This window comes from Coregonus clupeaformis, chromosome 32, assembly GCF_020615455.1.
Source record: "Coregonus clupeaformis isolate EN_2021a chromosome 32, ASM2061545v1, whole genome shotgun sequence".
Classification (NCBI taxonomy): Eukaryota; Metazoa; Chordata; class Actinopteri; order Salmoniformes; family Salmonidae; genus Coregonus; species Coregonus clupeaformis.
Genome location: NC_059223.1, coordinates 5,728,605 through 5,740,704, shown reverse-complemented (window position 1 = coordinate 5,740,704; position 12,100 = coordinate 5,728,605). Strand labels below are relative to the sequence as shown.

The 12,100-nt window shown below is 45.2% G+C and overlaps 2 protein-coding genes across 3 annotated transcripts in view; one reads left to right on the top strand and one right to left on the bottom strand.

The window, feature by feature from the left end:
* eif4g2a (eukaryotic translation initiation factor 4, gamma 2a) overlaps nucleotides 1-12,100 on the bottom strand; it is a 96,728-nt gene that overhangs the window by 79,338 nt on the left and 5,290 nt on the right. The gene's annotated exons all lie outside the window — the stretch shown is intronic.
* The window catches only part of LOC121582900 (protein FAM189A1-like), a 53,010-nt gene continuing 50,995 nt past the window's right edge, over nucleotides 10,086-12,100 (top strand). For both annotated transcript variants that reach the window (XM_045209968.1, XM_045209967.1), the window contains exon 1: nucleotides 10,086-10,147. The gene's annotated coding sequence lies outside the window, so the exon portion shown is untranslated. The remainder of the gene's footprint in view (nucleotides 10,148-12,100) is intronic.

The following is a 12,100-nucleotide window of genomic DNA, read 5'->3' as shown; positions in this document are numbered from 1 at the left end:
GTAGCCAGGGTGCCATTATCATGCAGGTGATTGCAAATGACATGATATATCATTGTCGTCTGCCTTGTTTTAGTGGGATTGGCTGAGGCCCGTTCACAGTGAGTGGCCGCAATGCTAAATGGGGGCAGGGTATTATGTGAGTCACAGAGAGGGTGGAGGGACAGTCAGGGGGGGTTGATAAGGTCCACTCTTATGTTGTTTTGCTGTAAACCATAACCACAGCCCCCACAGCATTCCAACAGCCCTCTCCATCCCTACCCCTGCCGTCCCCATCCACAGTTCCACCATTACAGCCTCATCACCACCATCCACCTCCCACAGTCAGCTCAGGGTCAGTTATCATAACAGTGCTAATGGGAAAGCCTGGGAGAATGCATCATTAGTAGTAGTGGGCTCTGGGCTGGAGGATGAGAATAGAGCTTTCACTGCTGTGGGGTCAGCTCTTTAAGAGGATCCAGAGTTCTGTCCTGCAATGTAACGGATATACGGAGGGTAGGGGTGTGTAGTAGGTATATAGGAGTGTGTAGGTGTATAGGAGTGTGTAGGGGTGTGTAGGAGAGGGGTAAACCAAGCTCTGCCAAGCTATCTTTTAGAGCAGTGGTTTCAAAACTGTGGGTCGGTCTGGGGTCAAGGGGTCCCACCCCCCAAAACATTAAATATAAATAAATATACACTATATATACAAAAGTATGTGGACACCACTTCAAATTAGTGGATTTGGCTATTTCAGCCACACCCGTTGTTGACAGGTGTATAAAATCAAGCACACAGCCATGCAATCTCCATAGACAAACACTGGCAGTAGAATGGTCTTACTGAAGAGCTCAGTGACTTTCAACGTGGCACCGTCATAGGATGCGTCAAATTTCTGCCCTGCTAGAGCTGCCCCGATCAACTGTAAGTGCTGTTATTGTGAAGTGGAAACGTCTAGGAACAACAACGGCTCAGCCGCGGAGTGGTAGGCCACACAAGCTCACAGAACGGGACCGCCGAGTGCTGAAGTGTGTAAAAATCATCTGTCCTCTGTTGCAACATTCACTACCGAGTTCCAAACTGCAACATCAGCACAAGAACTGTTCGTCGGGAGCTTCATGAAATGGGTTTCCATGGCCGAGCAGCCGCACACAAGCCTAAGATCACCATGCGCAATGCCAAGCGTCGGTTGGAGTGGTGTAAAGCTCGCCACCATTGGACTCTGGAGCAGTGGAAACGCGTTCTCTGGAGTGATGAATCACGCTTCACCATCTGGCAGTCCGACGGACGAATCTGGGTTTGGTGGATGCCAGGAGAACGCTACCTACCTGAATGCATAGTGCCAACTGTAAAGTTTGGTGGAGGAGGAATAATGGTCTGTGGCTTTTTTTCATGGTTTGGGCTAGGCGCCTTAGTTCCAGTGAAGGGAAATCTTAACGCTACAGCATACAATGACATTCTAGACGATTCTGTGCTTCCAAATTTGTGGCAACAGTTTGGGGAAGGCCCTTTCCAGATTCAGCATGACAATGCCCCCGTGCACAAAGCGAGGTCCATACAGAAATGGTTTGTCGAGATCGGTGTGGAAGAACTTGACTGGCCTGCACAGAGCCCTGACCTCAACCCCATCGAACACCTTTGGGATGAATTGGAACGCCAACTGCATTCAGTGCCCGACCTCACTAATGCTCTTGTGGCTGTATGGAAGCAAGTCCCTGCAGCAATGTTCCAGCATCTAGTGTAAAGCCTTCCCAGAAGAGTGGAGGCTGTTATAGCAGCAAAGGGGGGACCAACTCCATATTAATGCCAATTATTTTTTAGATAGCTTTTTTAGCCCATAGATTTTGTTGTAATGTTTGAGTCACTCAAATATCACATGAATACACATTACACATGGCAAAATGTATAGAATTCCAAGGAAATTAGCTTTAATATGTCAAATGCGCCGAATACAACAGGTGTAGACCTTACTGTGAAATGCTTACTTACAAGCCCTTAACCAACTTTTTTGCAGTTTTAAGAAACATAAGAGTTAAGAAAATAAAGTAAAAAATAAAAGAGCAACAATAAAATAACAATAACGAGGCTATATACAGGGGGTACCGGTACAGAGTCAATGTGTGGGGGCACAGGTTAGTCGAGGTAATTGAGGTAATATGTACATATGTAGGGGTAAAGAGACTATGCAAAGATAATAAAAAGCAGGTAGCAGCGGGGGGTCTTAGGGGGGGGGTCTTAGGGCTTGGGGGTAGAAGCTGTTAAGAAGCCTTTTGGACCTAGACTTGGCGCTCTGGTACCGCTTGCCGTGCGGTAGCAGAGAGAACAGTCTATGACTAGGGTGGCTGGAGTCTTTGGCAATTTTTAGGGCCTTCCTCTGACACCGCCTGGTATAGAGGTCCTGGATGGCAGGAAGCTTGGCCCCAGTGATGTACTGGGCCGTACGCTCTACCCTCTGTAGCGCCTTGCGGTCGGAGGCCGAGCAATTGCCATACCAGGTGGTGATGCAACCAGTCAGGATGCTCTCGATGGTGCAGCTGTAGAACTTTTTGAGGATCTGAGGACCCATGCCAAATCTTTTCACTCTCCTGAGGGGGCATAAGCGTTGCCGTGCCCTCTTCACGACTGTCTTGGTGTGTTTGGACCATGATAGTTTGTTGGTGATGTGGACACCAAGGAACTTGAAGCTCTCAACCTGCTCTACTACAGCCCTCTCGATGAGAATGGGGGAGTGCTCGGCCCTCCTTTTCCTGTAGTCCACAATCTACTTGTGTCTTGAGAAGGATGGAGGACAGCGAGAGGGGTTGGAGCACCTCTCATCCCCATTCATAAAACATCAGCAGAGAAGGACTTCTGAAGGTCAGAACAGAACTGCTCATGCTATCATCAGTCTAAAGGTTTGCTGTGATGGTAGAATTCACCTTCAATGTGCTTATTAACGTTAACCTCTTCAATCTCATGGTGATGTCATGCTCCATTTTACAGCCTCACTGAATACTCTCCTCTCAGATCCTGACTCTTGTGTGTGTGAATATTTGAGATGGAAACCATTTTTTATGGCCAACATGATGCCCTGAGAAACGATTAAAAGTGTACCGAATTTAGGGTTTCAAGATGTTTGCTCAAAATGGTGTCACCTGAGCTCATCTCTGAATTGGGATTAAAGTGCTCATTCTGGTTGACTAGATAGGGGCGTAAACTCTCCACATTCATGAGATCAAAGCAACTCCAGCCTCCACCCTGGCTGTGGGTTCTCCACAGCCAGGTATAGGAGTGTGTAGGAGTGTGTAGGAGTAGGGGTGTGTAGGAGTATGTATGGGTGTGTAGGTGTGTAGGAGTGTGTACAGGCTGCAGCGTGCATAAACGCTCCGGACTGGAATGTGGCCTGGGGGGCAGCCAGACAGGAGAGGGGGCTTTGGGGTCAATGACATTCCGATCAAGGGATCTAGGAGGGCTTATTCGTTTTTGTCTTCCAAAAAGCATAGTTTTACTTTTCTGTTCAGTTGTTGGACTGCAAAAAATACATTGTTGAGATATGATTGATCACGATGTGTCCTGTTCAGGATGTCAGGGTTATTATGCTGCCTGCCTGCCTGCCTGCCTGCCTGCCTGCCTGCCTGCCTGCCTGCCTACGTGTGTGTGTGTGTGTGTGCGCGTGTATGTGCGCGTGTGTGTGTGGCTGTCAGAGTGTAGTGGATTCTTTCATATCTCTGTGTGGCACAACCTGTGATGAGTTGCTTTGAAAGCTTAGACCCCTCTTTCATCCCATTTCAGTAGCCAATTATTTGTGTGTGCGTATGTGTGTGTTCTACATGACAGAGTTGTTTGCTCAGTTGATGGTCATGAGTGTGGCCAGTGTGTCTGTTGGTGCTATGTGTAAATGCTGTGATTTGTTTTGTGTGGGTAAGTGGGTTGTCGTGTATCTCTGGATGGTAAGCTATACACTGTAGGGACTATGTAGTGAAGCCAGATGTGGGAGAGAGCAAAGAGAGAGGGTATTCTTCCCTGATGATAGGCAACACTAAACAACAGGAGTCTGATTGGAGTCTGATTGGAAGCCATCTCAATCCAGAAACCTTTAATGGTAGGATACAGGAATCGATGACCCTGATATTGTGTAGCTAATGAGAGCAGATTTGGGTATTTCATGGATAATTTGCTCCTTTTAGAGAATACGTTGGTTTGTATTGATAACAATCAGTTGAGAATGAAATTGATTGATTAGCTAATTTGTGTGTCCCATTTGAACACAAAGCCCACAGTGTGTATAAATTGCAGCAGGGCAGAAGTGAAAGAAGGGGAGCTTTTCCAAACTGGTGAGTTGAGCTGAATAGGTGGCCAGGCCTCAGTGACTAAAGTGGTAAAGTGTCGTGTCTTAATCCTTTTCCCAGTGCAGCAGAGAGAGAAATCCCTGCATGATTGACACAAAGCTATCACAGGCAGCCCTCTCCATATCACCTCTCAGACAGCCACAACCATAGCTACAGCCTCTGCTCCAGCCAGCCTCAGCCCAGGGTTTAGCAGCTTCACTAGTCCCTAAAGCCTGCCTGACTCCTTCCCCCTGTCTCCTTCTCCAGGGGACCAGAGTTGTTTCACTCTCAGACATCCAACTTCCTGAAGTTTCCCCTTATGACCAGCTGTCAGTGGAGACAAGGCTGAGTGGATTCCCTGCTCTACCATTGATATCACACCAGTTAACAGTGTTAGCTAATGAATGTTCCCTTCGTCCCCTGGAGGAGGGCTGGTGCAGGGCTTAACGCAGCCAGCCTGTCCTTCCTCTCCTCCACCATCTGAGATGTATTAATGAAACAGGGAGATAAGAGGGAAGAGTCCCCTGGGTGCCATGACAACTAAGGAATGAAAAGTGAAACTTAACTGTGTTGCCGTGGTAATAGCCATCCATTCATGTGCTCCCAGGTTCTTTATGTGGTATCAGAGGTTGACAGGGGCTGTTTGGAGATCAGGTGTGTGAGACGGTTACAGTGTGGCTCTGGACCAGAGGTGTCTGTGTTAAAGACAGGAGCAGAGGAGAGGAGCTGATCTCTGTGTGTCTGCTGTCTGGCACAGACCTGGGCTGCTTTTACTGCTGAACAGATTTATTACCAGACTGCATTTACAGGGATACATTATCCCTCTCTCTCTCTCTCTCTCTCTCTCTCTCTCTCTCTCTCTCTCTCTCTCTCTCTCTCTCTCTCTCTCTCTTCCTCTCTCTTCCTCTGTTGCAACAGAATGTGTGATCTATAATTCATAAGAGCAAATAGATAGTGAAGCATTCACGTCTTGCTAGAAATATGCCTTTGAAATGATAATCTCTCTCCCAGCTTCCCAAACATATTTATGTCACTTGCAGGACATGTTTAATGATGCCATCAAATTATCATTTCAGAATTAAAATGACTGAGTATGTAAAATCATCTTGCCTCGACAAAAAATCTTACTGTGTAGGCATTAACATGCATAATTATGTAGACCGTAGGCATGTAACAGTGATAAGATGTGTACATTTTGGCAGGCAATAGGTATTGTCTCATGCAAGCTATACAGTGGGGGAAAAAAGTATTTAGTCAGCCACCAATTGTGCAAGTTCTCCCACTTAAAAAGATGAGAGAGACCTGTAATTTTCATCATAGGTACACGTCAACTATGACAGACAAAATGAGAAAAATTAATCCAGAAAATCACATTGTAGGATTTTTAATGAATTTATTTGCAAATATTGTGGAAAATAAGTATTTGGTCAATAACAAAAGTTTCTCAATACTTTGTTATATACCCTTTGTTGGCAATGACACAGGTCAAACGTTTTCTGTAAGTCTTCACAAGGTTTTCACACACTGTTGCTGGTATTTTGGCCCATTCCTCCATGCAGATCTCCTCTAGAGCAGTGATGTTTTGGGGCTGTCACTGGGCAACATGGACTTTCAACTCCCTCCAAAGATTTTCTATGGGGTTGAGATCTGGAGACTGGCTAGGCCACTCCAGGACCTTGAAATGCTTCTTACGAAGCCACTCCTTCGTTGCCCGGGCGGTGTGTTTGGGATCATTGTCATGCTGAAAGACCCAGCTACGTTTCATCTTCAATGCCCTTGCTGATGGAAGGAGGTTTTCACTCAAAATCTCACGATACATGGCCCCATTCATTCTTTCCTTTACACGGATCAGTCGTCCTGGTCCCTTTGCAGAAAAACAGCCCCAAAGCATGATGTTTCCACCCCCATGCTTCACAGTAGGTATGGTGTTCTTTGGATGCAACTCAGCATCAGTGGCGGCTCCTGAAAAAATTCTCAGGAGGGGCAATTTTTCTGATGATTTAGGTGACCTACACACATTTAAAAAAAGATATGTCCAGCAACAACATGAAGACAGGGGCAGCATATAAGTCAATACCAGAAGCATTTATTGACTGATCTGGGGAGATGGATTCCAGTTTCTGTGACAGATTATAAATAATCTCTGATGCCTTTGTTATATTAGCTTTTGGTTGAATGTACTGTCGTAGTAAATATATAATGTTATAGCTTGGTCTGACTAAAATCTTGTGCATGACCCATTTTGTGTTGGGCGTTTGTTTTCAATCAATGCTGTTCCTATCCTATAACAATGGACAAAAGAGTCCTATCTTGTCAGCCTTGTCAGCAGGTGGCCAAGGACAACACCCACGCCATAGGTCTCTCAGTTCTTCCAACTCACGAGTTCTTGCTCTGAGGACACACACACACACACACACACACACACACACATCATCACTGATAACACACACACACACACACACATCATCACTGTTAAACACACACACACACAAAAATCCCTCTCTTTAGGCTGAACATTTGAAGACAGAGAACCCGACTCAGAGCCAATGCAACAGTGGAGGGGACCTCGCCCAACTCATCAGGACCAATCAGAAGATCAGAACTACTAGATTCAACCTACATCATTTATTGTATAAAATGTCTGCACACAATGTTTTCGGGGCTCTCTTCAGATAGCTCCCTAAGAGTTTGACGAACGAGTCCGTGCACGCGATTCCAGATATCTTTACCTCTGAATAAACTGCCTTTATTATACCATATCCACCCTGTCCAAAGTCTCTACTTGGTCTCAGTTCTCCAGTAAACTTGTGATTATCAACAGTACACAACGGTAACAAACAATTGGGGGAACTCACGGGGCAGATAGTAAGGTCGCAGTGACACAGAAAGCAGTTCAATGTCGGGGGTACAGAGTCGCTCTCTTACCAGGATCGATTTTCCCTGTGACTGTGTCAGATCGCGGTCCGCTCTGACCAGGGTGAAGCCGGCCGGCTCCACTTCTCTGTCCGGGACTCTGTCATCCAGCCAAGTCTCCCAGCTGTATTGGATTCCGCTGCCAGCAGCGTTTCCATTATTTAGTCCGTTCAGTAGCGGGTATGTACACGATCAACAAGATCAGTCCAAAACCCACCACTGGAAATCCATGGTTGGCAGAATGTTTGTAAACTAAGTGTACAAATTAAAAACATAAAATAACGCCACTAAGTGTACAAATTAAAAACATAAGATAACGCCACACTGCAGGTCGCAACAGAGACGCTGCTAGCCGCTATTTTCTTAGTTACGTTCATGGTTACGTCACGTATGACGAAAGCGCATAAGTGCAAGCCCACAGACACCCATAGAGATTGTATTGAAAGCTTTGAAATTTGAAAAAAATAGATTTTACATGGGAGTCTATGACAGACTTCTGGGCGATTTTCAACATGACTGAAATCGCCCCAAAAACGGGCGGGGCTATTTGAAGCACGACTTTAGCCTGATTTGACATTTAGTGGCAGTCAGATCAGATTAGAACACTGATAACTACTGTTGCCGTGATATAATTGATTAGAAAAAAAATCCCTTCCTTTTCCCGTTTGGCAGTGCGTCGCCCATATCGCCCTATTGAACACACCGCCCCTGCTCAGCATTCTTTGTCCTCCAAACACGACGAGTTGAGTTTTTACCAAAAAGTTATATTTTGGTTTCATCTGACCATATGACATTCTCCCAATCCTCTTCTGGATCATCCAAATGCACTCTAGCAAACTTCAGACGGGCCTGGACATGTACTGGCTTAAGCAGGGGGACACGTCTGGCACTGCAGAATTTGAGTCCCTGGCGGCATAGTGTGTTACTGATGGTAGGCTTTGTTACTTTGGTCCCAGCTCTCTGCAGGTCATTCACTAGGTCCCCCCGTGTGGTTCTGGGATTTTTGCTCACCGTTCTTGTGATCATTTTGACCCCACGGGGTGAGATCTTGCGTGGAGCCCCAGATCGAGGGAGATTATCAGTGGTCTTGTATGTCTTCCATTTCCTAATAATTGCTCCCACAGTTGATTTCTTCAAACCAAGCTGCTTACCTATTGCAGATTCAGTCTTCCCAGCCTGGTGCAGGTCTACAATTTTGTTTCTGGTGTCCTTTGACAGCTCTTTGGTCTTGGCCATAGTGGAGTTTGGAGTGTGACTGTTTGAGGTTGTGGATAGGTGTCTTTTATACTGATAACAAGTTCAAACAGGTGCCATTAATACAGGTAACGAGTGGAGGACAGAGGAGCCTCTTAAAGAAGAAGTTACAGGTCTGTGAGAGCCAGAAATCTTGCTTGTTTGTAGGTGATCAAATACTTATTTTCCACCATAATTTGCAAATAAATTCATTATAAATCCTACAATGTGATTTTCTGGATTTTCTTTTCTCAATTTGTCTGTCATAGTTGACGTGTACCTATGATGAAAATTACAGGCCTCTCTCATCTTTTTAAGTGGGAGAACTTGCACAATTGGTGGCTGACTAAATACTTTTTTCCCCCACTGTATATAATCTATAACTCTATGTTCATTTCGGGTGTTCTACTTTTTCCTCATTGCTAATCTGCAGTCAGGGAGTCACTCAGCACATTTTGATTAGACAAGATAAATAATCCTCCTGATCTAAAGCAGTAATGATCTGCTAATCTCACTGATCTTCAGCCCTCATCTAAAATGGGTAAAATATGAAAAATACTGTGCAAATGTAACATCTCCCAAATGCTCTTACTGTACATCCATTGGGGCTTTGTAAGATAGTAGGCTAGATCCCAGGCAGTTTTGTCAACGGGCGCAATGCCTCAGTAGTCAGACGGACTCAGGTGCAAAATGGTGGTATTTATGTAAAGGTGCAGAAGGTGAGCTGGAACTAAGAAATATGGACAATGGCCATTACATAATAAATGTCACAAATAGTAGGACAGAATATCACATAAACATTCAAAGAATAATGATATTAGGAAAATACCCCTCAACATAGAAAACTCAAATTATTGAATATGCAGATGTGACCCGGACTCGCTCTCCAAAGCAGTTCAAGTCAGCGATACAAAGTAACTTTAAACTCGAATAATAAACAATGTACAATGTTTTACTCGCGTGTGATTTTTATGTAACAACTGCAATGCATGTTAGAAAGATTTTAGCAAGAGGAATATGTCTGAAAAGGTTAGCAACAAACAAACATTAGAATTTGCAATCTGTGTTTGGCGCGAAATGAGGGGACAGCATTGGAGTGGGTGCTCTCCAGTGCGCATCATCACTCACCATCTGGTTCAGTGTGTTTTCAGTATTTTTTCTCTTTTTGAGTATCAGCCAAAGACTTAAACAAGTAAAGACGGCTACAACAATAGAGGGTATTGGTTTGCTCTTGGTAGTGAAAGGCTGCCTGTAGGTCTGATATCTTTCCAGCTGAACTCAGGGATTCAGAGAGAGGCTAGCGTGTAAGAGAGTGCGGATGGAGAGGGGGAGAGAGAGAGAGAGAAGCTGGGTAGGTGGGGGAGTGTTGTTGGTTAATGGTGGGTGAAGGAGGGTGAAGGAGAGAGAATGTAGAGCAACAGAATGCTGGAGGCTAATAGAACACCAGATATGAAGTAAATAAAAAAGATGTGTCAACTCACACCAAGGAGATATGATCACAATCCAAGATCACACCACAGTGAACCATACGGAAAAGCCTAGTACCCATGTCTGTCTTTCCCCTTCTCTCACATGCCGGGACAGTTCATGACCATGTTGGTTATCCTAACTGTTGTACCGTGTTCTCTTCCTGTCCACTGACTAATGGTGTTGTTCTCTTTCAGGTGCTGCTGTCTGGACTGATAGGAGTGGTGTCATGGAAGAGGCCTCTCTCTCTGGTGGTGAGTGATAGTCTAACTCTAACTTCCTGATCTGACCTTCTCAGGGGGGATATTTGCCCCTCTCCAAGCCCTCTCCAGGGCAACGGGTTTTGGCACCCAGGGTAACAGCACGCGATGGTGTTGTCTGTGTGATCCTCTACTGTGAGAAGGCCTGGATTTCTGCTAGCTGGGATAAAAGACGGTTAAAACAGATCACAGCTCCAATGCCTTTGAGGAAGGATACTCTCAACTCAACCACTGACCTGGAAATGGTCAGACTACACTAAACTAGGGACAGTTTGACGTTTCTATAGCTAGTAGTTCTGTAATAGGGACAATCTTTCCACTGTGTCGTCAGTACAGTCGCCCACAGTGTCAGGAATCAAAATGGGCTGAAATGCTTCAGCAGCAAAGAAATGACAGATCATCTTTACAATGAGTTTTTCTTCCTCATAAGTAGTTGTTTTTCTTCGTTTGTAAAGGGTTGTATCATAAACACTACACTGTCTTCAGGAACAGCTATGTTGTAGATATTTATAGTATGCAATGATCAAAGGGCCAGTGTCACTCCTACTCAGTCCTCACTATCATCACCATTCTCCTCAGGACATCAGATAGAAGAGAAACTATCCCTCTCACTGTCATGCTCCTCATGTGTATAATTATCTAATTTGACATTTTTGCCATGTTAGACACCATCATCATACAATGTTTTCTCAGAGTTGCTCAGCTGTGTAATGTATTTCTCTTTCCAGAAGGCTTATGACAGAAATCACTATCAGAGTCTCTGAGATGAGCCTGAGAGGGGGATCTGATAGCTTGTCATGTTAGACTACAGTCAAACCTGTGTTCAGAACCTCTCCTCATTGTGGATTTATAGTGGCTCCTAGTCTGGTGTGCAGCCTGTGAATTGGATGTAAAATGTATGCATTGAGTCTGCAATGTGCTGCCAAGCATTGGTTTCATAGATAATAGCAGCATGGCTTGAGAATGCTGCCTGAATTTCGGATGTGTCTCTTTGCTTGGTCTGAGTGTGGACATGTGGGGATCCATCCAGTCAGTGGGCTGTATGTTGGTGGTAGTGGTGCATTGAGGACATGCGTGGAGCCAGTCAGTCAGTCAGTGTGCTGTAATTAGTGTTAGTGATGTGGTGCCTGCAGTGTGCTGTAATTACTGTTAATGGTGTGGGGCCTGCAGTGTGCTGTAATTAGTATCAATGGTGTGGTGCCTGCAGTGTGCTGTAATTAGTATCAATGGTGTGGTGCCTGCAGTGTGCTGTAATTAGTGTTAGTGGTGTGGTGCCTGCAGTGTGCTGTAATTAGTGTTAGTGGTGTGGTGTCTGTAGTGTGCTGTAATTAGTATCAATGGTGTGGTGCCTGCAGTGTGCTGTAATTAGTGTTAGTGGTGTGGTGTCTGTAGTGTGCTGTAATTAGTATCAATGGTGTGGTGCCTGCAGTGTGCTGTAATTAGTATCAATGGTGTGGTGCCTGCAGTGTGCTGTAATTAGTGTTAGTGGTGTGGTGCCTGCAGTGTGCTGTAATTAGTGTTAGTGGTGTGGTGCCTGCAGTGTGCTGTAATTAGTGTTAGTGGTGTGGTGCCTGCAGTGTGCTGTAATTAGTGTTAGTGGTGTGGTGTCTGTAGTGTGCTGTAATTAGTATCAATGGTGTGGTGCCTGCAGTGTGCTGTAATTAGTGTTAGTGGTGTGGTGCCTGCAGTGTGCTGTAATAAGTGTTAGTGGTGTGGTGCCTGCAGTGTGCTGTAATTAGTGTTAGTGGTGTGGTGACTGCAGTGTGCTGTAATTAGTGTTAGTGGTGTGGTGCCTGCAGTATACTGTAATTAGTGTTAGTGGTGTGTGGTGCCTGCAGTGTGCTGTAATTAGTGTTAGTGATGTGGTGTCTGTAGTGTGCTAAAATTAGTGTTAGTGGTGTGGTGCCTGCAGTGTGCTGTAATTAGTGTTAGTGGTGTGGTGCCTGC